This window comes from Bactrocera oleae, chromosome 3 (genome assembly GCF_042242935.1).
Source record: "Bactrocera oleae isolate idBacOlea1 chromosome 3, idBacOlea1, whole genome shotgun sequence".
NCBI lineage: Eukaryota > Metazoa > Arthropoda > Insecta > Diptera > Tephritidae > Bactrocera > Bactrocera oleae.
Genome location: NC_091537.1, coordinates 48,298,599 through 48,314,113, shown reverse-complemented (window position 1 = coordinate 48,314,113; position 15,515 = coordinate 48,298,599). Strand labels below are relative to the sequence as shown.

At 39.4% G+C, this 15,515-nt stretch overlaps 1 long non-coding RNA gene across 1 annotated transcript; it reads left to right on the top strand.

The window, feature by feature from the left end:
* The first annotated feature begins 10,033 nt into the window (after positions 1 to 10,033).
* LOC138856475 (uncharacterized) lies at positions 10,034 to 11,908 on the top strand. The gene is made up of 4 exons (XR_011395691.1): positions 10,034 to 10,904; positions 10,967 to 11,271; positions 11,376 to 11,544; positions 11,605 to 11,908. It is a non-coding gene; the product is annotated as an uncharacterized lncRNA (long non-coding RNA).
* The last annotated feature ends 3,607 nt before the right edge of the window (positions 11,909 to 15,515 follow it).

Below are 15,515 nucleotides of genomic sequence, written 5' to 3'. Positions count from 1 at the left end.
TCCAGTATACTATAATTAGAATCTTACTGGCCTCGATTCTATAGGCCCTTGCCCAGGGTTTTCATCGTCATCCGTACACATTGGGTACTGTCGCCGTATTGATCCCTCGTCGCTTTGTTGCCTCCCTCTCGTGGGTAGGTTCTCCCTCGGTGCAGCCCCGGTGGGGGTTGTGAAGCCTTATTTAAAGACGGCATCTGTTCGCCTCTTCGCCGGAGGTTCATTGGGCGCGTGAGGCATTTTGAGCCAAGCCCTCCTCTCCTGCAGCTCTTGGTCGGGGCTGCGTATTACTATTCGCAGCTAACATACTTAGCGTAGGCCGTCCACTATCCGCCAACTGTGACCCCGGTCTAGCCTGAGCTCAGCTTTACCAAAGTATTATATATAATATAATATATTAATATTAGGATCAAGCTAATTAACTCAAATGAGATATAAGTTTGTAATATAAACTCAATCAAAGAGGTTAGATTTATTATACGGGATATATAAGGAAAACATCAACCGAAAGATGGAACATCTTAATTTCATTCTGGACTTATATGTAGTATATGGGATTTGGAGTAATTGGTAGATCGATATCACGTATTCTCTTCATTAAACTATAGTATATCCAATATAATACTTTTATTTAATTTTTTAAAGATATCTTATATATAATATTATACCGCATATTTCGGCGGTATAAAGTCAACCTAAAGTTCCAAAATATTTATATATGGTATATGGGGCTAAAGGAAGTATTGACCCGATTTTATCCATTTTTCCTACAAGGGCATGCTGTCAACACAAAAAAATTTTTCCCGATTTTCAATACTATATCTTACAGATTAACCAAAATGTTCGGTAATCACAGTCATATGCACAGGGGTCCCTTTATTTAGTGTATAGGTGCTTAAAATGAAATACCTTGAGGGCACTATTTGTGCACATTTTTATTCTGATAACTTAATTGACGTTTGATTTGTAGACTGTAAAGTGAAAGAATCAAATGGAATTTAAAAGTTTAAATTTTCAAAGCGTATAGCAAGACTGTTGGGATAACCTTCCACACCAAATTTGGTTGAAATTGGAAGAGTAGTTCCTTAGATATAGGATTTCCACGCCATGCCTCTTCTCCAATTTATACACCGCTTCCCTTCTTATACAGCCCCTTCCTGCCATCTTGGTTGTGAAATTTGATGTTTGTGGCGCTTTGTGACATTAATCCACATCTGCAATATCGAATTCCCTTGGGTGCTACGAAATATATGTATGTATCAAGTTTCATTAAGATTTCTAAACTTTTACTCAAGTTATCGCTTTCACAGACAGACGGACAGATAGTCAGTCACCCGAATATCAAATCGTCTCGTCAACCAATAAAGAGTTATATGAGTCGGGTTCGTTGGGCAAGCAAAGAGGTGGTTAGTCACGCACTCATTGCACGCAGGACATACAAGTATAATATATTGAACAAATCTATTATACTCTGCAGCAATATGTTGTTAAAAAAAAACAAAAACTATTATACTCTGTAGCAACATGTCGCGGAAGTATAAAAATATCTCAAATATTTTCTCGAAACATTATTCCATTCATTTCTCAAAATTGTTTCACTATAAACTAATAAATAAGTTTATTTATCTACTTAAAAAGGTGTTTACGTTTTTGTTTACAATTTACATGCTATTTGAAATTTTTTCGGTGTTGCCTCTTCCCAATCCATAAGGAATAGGTAGGTAGGTAGGTAGGTAGAGTGGCTGTCTAACGACGCACCTAGGCCTATAGGAGGCCCATTGTGATACCACTGGGACTAATGTTCCCTCACTCTATCGTCTCCTCTCTGAACTAACCTGTGCTCCTGATGAAGCTCATCAGTATAAATAATTTTGTATTAGCAACTTCTGATACGTAGTCAAGAAATCCACGACCGATAGTTTCGATTCTTTTCCTGATCGTCGTTGGCGAGCGTCAATTCCGCAAGGTGATCGCTGCTGCTACAGCTCGCTTCATACCGGCTGGAAGAATAGCGGAACTCCGCCCTAATTTCCCAGCCGAAGCAGCTGTATTAGCAAATGAGCGCGACACCTTACGCCATGCCGATCCCTGTGATCCCCGAATAAGGGATCTCAATTTGGAGATTCGGCAAATGGTAAACCATCATAAGCGGACAAAATGGATAGAGCACTTGAAGTCCTGCAACCTCTCCACCGGTGTGAGTAAGCTTTGGACTACTGTCAAGGCCCTGTCAAATCCGAGGAAACATGACGATCGGGTTGAAATCCAAATCGATGGCCATGCCTCCTCGGACCCGAAGAAGTGCGCGAGCTACTTTAGTCGGCAGTTTATACTGCACCCTTCGACCGACAAGGCCAAACGATGTGTTACCCGACGGTTGCGCAAAATGCCAAAAGACTGCGCACCACTTACTTTCACCGATGGGGAGGTTCAGAGTGTCATCAAAAAGGCGAAATCGTCTAAATCCATCGGCCCTGACGGAATAAACATGCTGATGTTAAAACATCTAGGCCCAACGGGAGTAAACTACCTCACCAAGGTCCTCAAAATGTCGATATCCACTCTTCAAATACCCGATGTGTGGAAAGTCGGAAGAGTGGTCCCACTGCTGAAACCTGGGAAACCCGCCAACAAAGGGGAGTCTTATCGCCCGATAACTCTCCTTTCCCCAGTAGTGAAGACACTTGAGGCCTTGTTACTCCCGTCATTCACCCACCACCTGAGCCTAGCAGACCATTAGCATGGTTTCCGTAAAGTGCACAGTACCACCACAGCACTTAGCGTCATAAACGCCCAGATAGTTCATGGCCTGAACCAGAAGCCACCCTGCGATAGGACGATTCTCGTAGCGTTGGACTTGTCAAAAGCTTTTGACACAGTCAATCACGCAACGCTACTTGAGGACCTGGAACAATCAACGCTCCCTCCAGGGCTGAAGCGGTGGACCATGAACTACCTGAGCGGTCGACACTCATCCGTACTATTTCGAGGTCAAAACTCCAAACTCAGGAAAATTAAACAGGGGGTTCCGCAGGGCGGTGTCCTCTCCCCGCTACTGTTTAATTTCTACATTTCGAAACTCCCCCAGCCACCAGCGGGAATTTCAATGACCTCGTACGCAGATGACTGTACGATATTGACGTCGGGCAATGGAATCGATGGCATGTGTTCAAAAGTAAACGGCTACCTCTCCGATCTTTCTCGCTTCTTTTCTGCAAGGAACTTAACACTCTCCCCCACTAAATCCACAGCGACCATCTTCACCAATTGGACGAAGGAGTACAGACTGGACCTGAACATTTCAGTCGATGGCACAAAAATTCCGACAGTAAATAACCCTAAAAATTTAGGCGTCACTTTGGACAGTCTGTGCTCATTCACTCCTCAGACGACCGCGATAACTGCCAAAGTACAGAGCCGCAACAAAATCCTCAAGTCGCTCGCCGGCAGCTCATGGGGAAAGGACAAAGAAACGTTGTTGGCAACATACAAGGCAATCGGCCGGCCGGTCCTCAATTATGCAGCCGCAATATGGTCGCCTGGATGCAGTGACACGCAGAATAAGAAGCTTCAGACTTGTCAGAACACTGCACTCCGGACTATCACGGGGTGCCTCTTGATGTCCCCAATCGAACACCTACATAGCGAGGCCCCTATGCTTCCGGTTAAGGAACATAACGAGCTCCTCTCCAAGCAGTTTCTGCTGGGATGTTTTCGCAGAAACCACCCCTGCAGACGCCTGCTTGCAGCGGAGCAGCCTCCTAGGAACATCAAGAGGTCCTTCCTTGACTACGTCGACGACATCAGACAGCACGTCGACCAGACTTCGGACGCAACTAACTTCAGACAAGCACTGACCGCCATTCACAGTGGAGCCATTAACACCTTCACCGACTCCCTTTCAGTGAATGGCGTAATACGAGTCAAACCACCACCCATTGCAGACACAGAGCTCGAGTTGCCTCGCGAATCTAGAGTGACCCTCGCGCAACTTCGTTCTGGATACTGTAGCAGGTTAAACTCCTACCTATCCAGAATAGACCCTGACATACTAAACACATGTCCTGCATGCAATGAGTCTCCGCATGACACTAACCACCTCTTTGCATGCCCAACAAACCCCACTCATCTAACACCCCTTTCCCTATGGTCCGACCCCGTCGAAACAGCTCGTTTCCTGGGCCTTCCGTTAGATGACCTCGACGACAACGAATCTAGAATTTATCACCCAAACGGGGATTAGATAATCGTTATAACAACAACAACAACAACATTCTTTTCCTGTATAGAGCTTTACATCCGCATAGAAAATGTTTTACTGTCTCATCTTCTTCTACTTCTTGGCAGCTTCTACAATAGTCGTTGTAAGGTACACCTAGCCTGCTGGCATGTCTACCAATTAGACAGTGACCTGTTAGTACCCCAATCAAAATTCTTATGAATTTTAATAGTCGGTTTGTACGACTCACGCTCCATTCCTGCCACGTTAGTCTGCTGGTTGAGCAGGTTATTGATTTTCTCCACCGAGACTCTGCTATATTTATAGCATGTTCGCTGATTAAGTGTTTGCAAGTTGCCAGGGGCATAAAAATGCCCTCTTTTTTAGGGGTTAATTGTAACTCGGTGCCTGTTCTGGCTAGTTCATCTGCTTGTTAGATCCTCTAATAGATCAAGACATCCTTTCATTATCTTTGATAAGACCATAGAAGACTTGAGTGATTTCAAGGCCGCTTGGTTATCCGTATAAATATATATTTACTCCTTGTTGTGAGCACACTTTTTGTCAATACAGCAAGGCTTTCTTTGATTGCTGTGATCTCCGCCTGGAAAACACTGCCGTGGTCTGGTAAGCGGAAGGCGATTTTGGTGTCTAAAGTTGCGGAGAAGACACCAATTTCCACTCGATTATCTAGTTTGGATCCATCCGTGTAGGTGCTAATTCCTGGATTCCTGTCCACCTCGTCCCTTTCCCACTCCTCTCTGGTGGAGAAGGCCACATTGTGGACGAAATTTAGCTTCAATTCTATTGGATTGCAGAAATCCGTGGTTTTGGGTAGAAACGGGAACGATCTAAGTATCCTTGAATGCACCTTGTTGCATGCGACTAGTTGGGAGGATTCCCTCAGTCTAAGAGCTGACTTTGCTGCCACGTGCTTACAGAACAGGTCTGTTGGCAGTTAATGTAGAATGACGTTTAGAGCCTGGCTTGGCGTTGTTCTAAGAGCTCCACTAATGCATATACTGGCTGCTCTCTGTATACTTTCCATACGCCTCGCCGCGTATTTCTTATCCATAATTGGCCACCATACCAATATACCGTATGTCATGATTGGTCTGACAACTGCTGTATAGAGTCAATAAGCTATCCGAGGCGTTAGCCCCCATTTGGGACCCACAATCCTTTTACAAGTGTAGAGTGCTGTGGCTGCTTTCTTCACCCTAGCATCCAAGTTTTGTTTCCATGACTTCCTGTCTAAGATTAGTCCTAGGTAGCTTGCCTTATCTCCAATTGTTAGCTCTGTCTTACCATCATTTAAGTTTAGTCCGCACGATACAGCCCAACGGTTTATATCGTCCAGGATCGTTTGCATAAGGTTTGCGAGAGTATTAGGGAATTTACCTCTAGCCGATATTGCCCAATCGTCAGCGTAGGCCACAACATGTACCCCCTTCTTCTCTAGATCCCTCAGCAATTTATTCATTGTCAGGATCCAGAGAAGTGGGGATAACACGCCTCCTTGGGGTGTACCCCTTTGGACGGATCTACACATCGTTGTCGCTCTCAGCTTTGAAATTATTGACCTGCTCGCGAGCATCTGTTCATATAATTTTCTGAGAGGTTCAGAGATGTCCAGATCTTTAAGCGCACTCAGTATGGCTCTAGGCTGTATGTTATTGAAGCAATTAGAGTGTATTCTTTAACTTCTAGAGATTTTTCAATCTCCGCCACCACAGAGCTCAGCGCTTTGTCTGTGGATTTTCCTTTAGAATACGCATGCTATGAACCAGGCAACTTGTCTGCTTTTAGTTTGTTTCTTATATATAGTTCTATTAGCCTTTCCAACGTTTTTAGAAGAAACGAGGAGAGACTAATAGGTCTGAAGTCCTTTGGATTTGTGTGCGAGCTTTTGCCTGCCTTAGGTATATATATTACCTTGTCTTCCCTCCAAAGCGAAGGGATATAGTATAATTGCAGCGCCCCCTTAAAAATATTAACTAGCCAATCCATTATGTAATTCTGCGACTGCAGGAATTGAGCCGGGAATAGAAAATCAGGTCCCGGCAACTTGAAGGGCTTGAAGCTATTTATTGCCTAGCGTACGTTGCTTTCTGATACTGTGTTAATAAGAGTGGAGTCTATTTCTGCTCCACTGTCTTGAGTATATTCAACAGTATGGCTTTCAGAGCTACCTGGGAAGTGGGTATCCATTAGTAGTTCCAGTGACTCTTCACTGGATACCGTCCAACTGCCGTCTGGCTTCTGAAGATAATCGATACTATTCACAGATTGTGCCATTATTTTCCTAAGTCGAGACGCTTCCGCCGTGTTCTCGAGATCATTACAAAAAGATTTCCAAGAATTTATTTTTGCTCTCCTAACTTCCTTCTTGTATGACCTAAGGAGGTTGTAGTAATAATCCCAGGCTGACTCGCCTTGGGATTGCTTAGCTAAATTGAACTGCTTTCTGCATCCTTTCTGTAACTTTTTAAGTTCGAGAGACCACCAGGGTGGCCTAGTTCTACTTCGTGTTATTGGACAAGCCACTTCTAATGCTTGCCGGCAAGATTCAGTGAATTGATCAGCGAGGATGTCGAGATCCTCTTTACTATTGGGCTGAAACGGCGGAATTATAGGGATACGTTTTTCCAGCTCTTGCATGTGCACCTGCCAGTTCGTTTTCCTATGATTCCTGAAGTCCATGCCTCTATCGGCCCTTTCTTCTAATATACATTCAATATATTGGTGATCCGAAAAGTAATGTTCTTCGAGGACTCTCCATTAGGTTACCCTGTCGAATAGTACTTCCGACACAAGTGTAATATCCAGTACTTTTTGTCGGTTTCTTATAATAAATGTTGGCGTCCTTCCCTTATTACACAACAGTAGCTTAGTGCCTAGTAGAGTCGCTTAAAAGCTCTCTCTCAGTATACAAGTTTAAGAGTCTGGCAGCAAGCTTAAACTCGGAAGAACACTCTCTACGCTCTATACTTTCTACATCGCTCGAGAACTCCATAGGATCTTCCTCTACTTCGCATGTCTCGCTTTCCGATGCTAGGTGGTCTGCAGCATCGGCGTCCGACTTGTACGGTGTAATCCTCCCTTTCGTGAACGTAGTTTATCTCTCCGCCACTTTTCGCCAGCGGTTCGATGGATTCTTTTGTTAGTAATAGCAGAATCTGCATCGTGGCCCTTTTGGTCTCCATGCCAGATTCTGCTACACTATCGTCAAATGCCTTGACGAACTTCCACCCCTTCGTGGGCAGACTCGGGTTGCAGGCTCTTATGAGCTGCATAATCTGATCCAGCTGTGATGGTGTAGCTGGGATCCATACCCTTGCCGTTGGTCTGGATGGTTTTTTAGCCACTGCTATCAGTTTTGCGCACGGGTATACTTCCCCTACCTTGGATATAGCAGTTTTGTATAGTGCAACCGATCTCCCGTCATCTCATGCAATCATTTTAATGTGGCCCTGGTACCAGCCGGCATCTGTGCATGACGGTGGCGGACCTGGATTGCTTATTAGCACTTCCAGCGCTCTGGGGATTCTTCCATCGGGGTCCCTCTCATCCAGAACGCCAATGACAATTCGGTTCCGGGCCACTTCTGCAAATGATTTTGCGGGCGTCCCGCCCTTTGTTTTCGGTTTCGTTAGACTGACGGCTTAGCCTCTTCAGCTGACCTCTGTCGCTTTGCTGCCTTTACTGGAGGTTCCCATTTAAAATTAAGTATGACCGCCCTCGTGCAGTCAATTGATGCTAGGAGCTCCTTGGTTAGCTCCTCTTTGGTTGGCTGTTGCAACTCCACTAACCTCAATAGGTATGCGGCGCGTTGTTTCTCCGCATACCTTGCCTTTGTCGGGTCCTGAATATTGAATGCGGGCCACTCTCTGGCAGATGCACTTCCAGCAGCAGCCCCTTTTGTATTTCCCCCCTCCCCCCGCTTCTCAGTCGTGTTTTGACTGCAGGGTTTGGGCCTGGCTGCCTCCGGCGCTACTACTTTCTTGGGGCCAGCTTTAGCTTCTGCCTACTTCCTTGTGCCTGCCTTATCTACGGGACCAAGCTTCGCTCCTGTCCTCTTGCTAATTGTTGCCGAGCTCGTTGCAAGCGCTGCTCTTTTATGGGAGCAACTAGCTCCCTCCCGATTTTTTGGTGGAGATGCGGGCTTCCTTGTATGTTTGTTTTGGTTTTTTGTTAGGTTTAGGTTCATAAATGGTCCCACGAGTGTGGGGGAAAGTGTGTCCGCTTGCGCATAGGCCCCGCTACGCAAGCAAGGCTATCATATTACGGAGGGCGCCAGGTATCCATAAGCTCCGTTTGAGACTGGGCTATTTAAGGGCCCCCAGCCAGGTTGATCCCCGGCACGTGTCGCATGACACCTTGATCCAGCCCTTTATAGTACCCCCAACCATGGTAAGGCTCCTTACCTGTATGCTGTGCTATCGAGGTACATCGAACACACTGGTAAGAAGTCTGACCTTAGCAAGATTTCTCACGTCTACGGCAGGGGCGGTCTGTTACCAGCTCGAGGATTCAGTAGGTGATTTCTGCCGACCTTCCATAAGGAATACGTGACATATATTTGGTTGGCGTAATATTGTCTTCTATAATTCCTCGTATAAACCTGCCAATTCTACATTTTGAACCAATACACCTTTTTTACTACTTAAACGGCTTAACTTGGCATTCTGCATAGGTTGCCTACTAATATTTAACTATTAAAACGGCCAAATGCCTCACAAGTGGTTCAAATCTGGTATAGTGTATTGCCGTGTTATGTTATAAAATTTATAACTTTAATATTGTTTTTGATACATTTTCAAATATTCTTCGATTATTAAAATTTCGAAAGATTAAATTTACTTTGTTTTGCTCAAAATATTATTTATTGCATTTAATATAATATTTTTAACGCTTTGTAAAAGCTGTGTCTGTATTTCGTTTCAACGGACATATTTTTAAACTTAATGTTATATAAATATATTTTTCAATCAGCATATAAGACCGTGTATGTATAATAACATTAATTACATAAAATGTGTTAATATTATATTAGGTTAAGCATTGTATAGGCGGCCTTATAGAAAAAAATCCTGGTGAACCGAAAACCAAAAAAAGATCGGTAGCGTTAGTTAACAAGTTAGACTTGTTTTGTGAGTACATTAGAAATAAAATTTCTAATTAGAGCCGTGCACTTCATTATTCTTTTTATTTCTAAATTTTAATGCTAATGTAATGACTATTTATAATTAAGTGTACATTCATAATTGCTTAGATGGTTTGTGTTTGCTACCTGATTATGATGTTTACATATTTTAAGTGAAAATGTTGTTTTTGTAGTTTAGTTGATAAATATGGTTGTCGCGTATGCTGATTGTATGATATGTGTAAAGTATTGGATCGTTCACTAAGTAATTTCGTTTGTTGATAACGGCTGATCATATTGAATTTTTTCGCAGCAAACTATATCTGCATATTCTAATATAATATTTGTATTATAAGTATTTCAAATTCTTCAATAATTACTGATTTCGGGTCTAAGGTTTCAAGTTTCCTTTCAAATTGTGAATTGATTTTTCTCTGTTCGTTATTTTGTTCTATTATATTTATTTATTTAATCCTGATTTTATTTCTATTAGATAATCATGATGTGGTGTTCGTGTTATAAACTTTAAAATTGAAATGTTTACATTTGACGATCTTTTATCTCTACGTGGAGAAGGTAATAATTGAGATTTCAAAGTTTCTATCTTATTTATTAGCAACACTTATTTTTTATTTGAATTAGTGGTCTACGAGGTTTGTTCAAACATTTTTGCTAATTTTGTCTTAAGAAAGTGTTTATTTAATCAAGAATATCTATTTTGTCCACTTCAAGGTAATCACGTTAGATATAATGCAATAATCCCAGTGTGTTTTTTTAAATCATCGAAGCATTTAAGAAAGTAACTTTTTGTGATCTTGTTCAGTATCTCCTTCGATGCAGTTTTTATCTCCTCAATCGTAGCAAAGCGTCGTCCCTTCATGGTCCTCTCCAATTTTGGGAACAAAAAAAAGTCACAAGCCAGATCTGGGGAATATGGCGGCTGCGGCACTATTAATGTGTTGTTTTTGAGCAAATACGAGGTATCGCGAATTTTGAATTTTCGCGGCGCATTGTATCTAGGGGTGTTTACTTTAAAGGGGACAAAATAAATATTCATGAATAAGTAATTACTGTCCTAAGAAATCCAAAATTCGCGATACTTTTTGAACAAACATGTTTCTTACAATATTTTCATATGGTTCATGGAATACAAGGTTACGACAAGTTGGTTCAAATTGGTTGGTTGCTCTAGCCACTTAAATATGTTTGTGATATTTTATCCTTGAAATATCCTGAAGTAAAACCCACTTTGCTTATACTAAACAAATTTTTAATTTGAAATAAAACTGTATACACATAGCAACTCTAATTGCCTACTGACATTTCAACGAATGATATATTTAAATAAGTCAAATCCGTTAAAAAAAGTGGTAAATTCACAGCAGGCGCGCATTGTTTGAAAAAAACGCTTTATACACATTTTTTAAATAATATCAAGTATTTTTCAAAAGTGTTAGAAGTATAAATTGTGCAAACATCGCGTTTAAAAATCTGAAACGACGACAGTGGGTAATCGTACACAAAAATATGGACAAAATTCATGTAAGTGATTTGAATATATATTTGTTATGAAAAAAAAAATTTTATATAAAAATTTCGTACAGATTTACCAAACTTAAGGCGGACTGTAATAATATAGTGTAACAATTAGGGTATTCACAAGGTGTCATATTGTGTCATATCGTCATATTGTCTTAGTTTTTTAAGACTGTCATAACACTGTTGTTGTTTCCCATACAAAATTTAAATGCGGCAAATACAACACGGCGAGGCATGTATTTTGAGTGAGCTATTTTATCAGCTGTATCTGTTTATTTTTTTTATTGTGACGTTTAAGTGTCTAAAATTAATAAATTAAATAAATTTCATCAATTTCTATAATAATATGAAAGGAAGCCGCGATATTCAGGTGAATTAAGTTGAAGAAAAGTGAAATATAAAAATATTTTGTTGTTTCTGTTTCAACATAAAGAACGCTTTCACATAAAGAAGCTTTGATTTTATGTTTTTCAGTTTAGCCATTCGTGAAAAAATTAGAAGAAAATGCGGACAATCATGACCAACATTAAATATCGTTTACGTTCATATATTTTGGGGCATAACGAAACACCTCTAACCGATTTTAGCAATGTTGAAACTGATGATACACCCGATTTAGAAGGAACACGATGACCTCTTTCTGGTATGTAAACGCTTCAGTTAAGTAGTTATTAGCAAGTATGTATGACTTCATTTCATCTAGGTATACTATTGCGAAGATTCCAAGTGGTAGTCCGTGCGGAGCATAGTACTAACAACGAATTATTGTATCTCGAATCCGACGGTCTAGAGCATTTGGTGGGATGCATTTGCAAAAAATTAAAACCTGAAGTGGATGAATTTGAGAATGATCAGAAGTATACATGGGTTAATCACGTAAGCGAAGGCTAAACAAACTGAAAGAATAATGGAGATGATGAGCCAATGTGAAAAAATATTTGAAAATATACATGGTCAAGTTATTTAAATATAAACAATTATATCCAAAAACAATTGGAAGAAGCTAATTGTCTAGATTTTAGTGAGAAAATTAAACGTTTGTTTTTTTTAGATCTCGAATGTATTTTCAAATAAAGTCGAGATATATCAGATAATTTTTTGAAAAAACAAACGCAAAAATAAAACAAAAACAGTAACATAAAAAACTGTTGGTTGGAACGATAACCGCGGTTTTGATTCTGTACTTATCAAGCAGAGATACCATGGTATAAGGGAGTAGCGAAAGTGCTCATTAACAGTATTTTCCAACCTTCCAGGTGTACACTCACAATGAAACCAACATGGCCGTCTCTGGTGCGTTAAGGCGGCGAGGGGTTAGATCGGGTTGCGCAAAACAAAAAATGGTGTTATAATTATTTTTAATTTTTGTTTTAAATTGATGTTAAAGGTTGTTAACAAAATTTGAAATTATACCACCTTGAAATTTGAAAATATGCGGTATGTTTTAAAGCGTTTTAATTAAATTAGTCATGGACAAACTTGAAATTCAATTTTACTATGAGTGGGCCGAAATAATTAACTATTGTAACAGAATTTGTATTACAAGTCATAATAATTCTTTTGAAAAATAAAACAAAATTTATCATTGTAAGATATATCAAGAGATAATAGTAGATCCAATTTCTCCTATAATGTAAGTAAAAATTATCACTTAATCGCAAAATATTTTACGTTTTATATTTAATTTTGTAATACAAGTATATAGCCTTTTTAAATCAACTATTTGTAGAATTTTCAATATCTTTGTAGAATAAAAAACGGTAGATATAGTTTCTTCCTTAAAAGTACTTTAAAATTAACTTAAGCAACACTGTTACGCCATGCTCAACAGCAATACTGGCAACATATCTGAATTGAATTGTTTTTGAGAATTGTTTTTAATGTTATTATTATTTTTGTATAAATTTATTAAACTTGTCTCCAGTTTCGTTGAACAATCATTTTCTGGATCCCGTCATTTGACATGCTTAATTGAACCTTACATTTTTCTGTGGTGAATATTTATTAATTTACCACAGTTAAAAAGAGACATAAATATATAAATTAATTGTTCTGGAATGTGCCAATAATATTAGCAGCCTTAACAATATATATTCAAATACTCTGATTTTATTTTGAAAAAACATTAATTAAAAGAATTTAGCAATATTCAACAATTTTCCGATCAAAAGTCGACCATCTTGGATGTCAACAGAAACCCAACCCCTAGACGGACTTGACATTTCTCCATGGACACCTCTCAGCTGTCGCTTTGCCTACATATGATAGTTTCTCTACTCACCCTTTACGCTTGGAAATACATAACAGTTTTATGCTTCAAACAGCCACCGGCATTCCTTCCTTCCGTACTTACCGTCCGTATCAAACTAAATTTGTCAAGATTATGCTCGTAGTTGCAACGCAGAAATCAGTTGTTCTCTTTTGTTTTAATTTCACTAATGTTGCCATTGTTCTATTTGTGTACAAGATTTTTCACACATTTAGTTTTTTAGTTATAATTTTTCATAATGTTAGGCGCAAAACTATATAAAATAGTTTACCTATTTATAAATTAATGTATTCGACTGTGATTTTGAGTTATTTTAAGAATATTTCAAATATATTTAACTTAATTATTTAGTTACTACAAAATATTGAGACTGGTCACCCTGCGTTCCAAGAGATTTCTCTCTTACTCTCAGCTCACTCGCTTTTACGGGAAAAATCCAAATTCTTCAAATATTCAACCGTATGGTCTGTAAAAGCGGACGGTAGGAGCGGTGGTGAGGTTTCGTTTACATTGCGCCCCCATAAGATAGGTCGTCTCAGCTGATTCGGTCAACGGTTTTGCGTCGGTGACTGTTTGAACAATTAGAACATTATAAAAGAACGAAGAAAGAAAAGAGGCACGACATTAGTTGTGGTTTGACGAACTAATCGATTATCAATTACTTTTAACACTCTTCCTCAACGTCGTTTACATCATGTTTGCATAAAACCTAAACGTGTTACAAACTTTTAATTTTTCAATTTACTTAGATAATTAAGTAGAACATCAGCTGTCATTTTATTAGTGCATACTCGAATATACTTCAATTAAATTGTTCTCTCATTTATTACTTCTCTTACAAAATGATACTTAATATCTATATATTTGATGCTGGAATGGTATACTAGGTTCTTCGCTAGTTGCTGTGCGCTTAAGTGGTCACCGTAAACTCTTATTGGATCTCTGGAACCACCTATACCAATATCTATCATTAATCTCAGTAGATATATTGCTTCCTTCGCTGCTGATGCTAACGCAATGTATTCGGCTTCCGTACTGCTGAGTACCACGCTGCCTTCATGCTTACTTTTCCATGAGAATGCACTACCGCCTAAGAATAATATATACCTTGCGTATGTCTTGCGATGAGACTGTTGCTGCCCCAATCGGCATCCTCAAATCCTTCTATATATTTGCCCCTACGACGATATACCAATTTGTAGTGCTCTTTCGTAGATAGGTATCGTCAAGCAGGTATGCTTCGAGTTCTTTGTGAGGATGTTGATTTCTATGAGCCAACTTCGCGACTGAATGTAACAGTTAGGCCTTTGGCAAATAGCTACATACATTAATGCACCTATGGATGGCTGATACGTTCGACAATGGTATAATCGACAAATGATCATCTTTTACTTTTCAAAGATCTCTCTAATATATAACTTTTTTCCAATTTCAATGCTGCCTTTTTCACCGTCTCTTGTAATTTCGAACCCCAGAAAATATGAGATTGGATATTTTTCGACACATTCGAAGTTGTTTGTGATTTCTGCTTTGACTGCAAGAAGATCTTCTCTGACTTGGCAACTTATAATCAGATCATCAGCATATACAACAATGAGACATAAATTACCTCGATTGCTCATTCTGTACAGACACTGTGCATTACTGCATGCCTTGAATCCAATTCTTTTTAAAACTTCATCCAATTTCTGGTTCCATTCACTTTCAGATTCTAGAGCATCGTACTCTACTTTCATTGCTCTTATCCCGTCGTTTGCACATTTGCTACTTTTAGATTCTTCAACACTTTGAGGGATTTTGATTTCATAAATATTTTGTATCATGTTTAATGTCTTATACATTTTTCCACAACGTACTAGCTTAGGTTTCCTCGTCTTGTTTGCGCAAGACTCTCTTTCCTAATCGAAAATTCGCGAAAACTTTCCCGATAGTCATACTCAAAATCTCATGATACCCTTTTCATTCGAAAAATAAATACACATTATTTTTGCAAAATTTCTATCAAACACAACTCTGTACAGAACAATGTCACTCTCTTATGATCGTATTCGCACATTCAGCGGTATGTAATTATTTTCAGCCAAAGTAATTCTCTCTTTGTGCATTCTTAACGAAATTACTAAACTGCTTTGTGACCTCACGAGTTATAAAAAGATAAATTTTTTATACATTTCTTAATGAAATTTGAGGTCAAGAAATTTATACCTAAAATATTTTTAGTAGAGTACTTAATTCCTCAATAAGCTACTTGTTTTTATTTAAAAATTGTAATTTGTGGACGTTTTTAGCTCTTAGTACTTCTTCTATCTGATATTAGCAATCCAGACTGGCTAAACGTTCTCTTC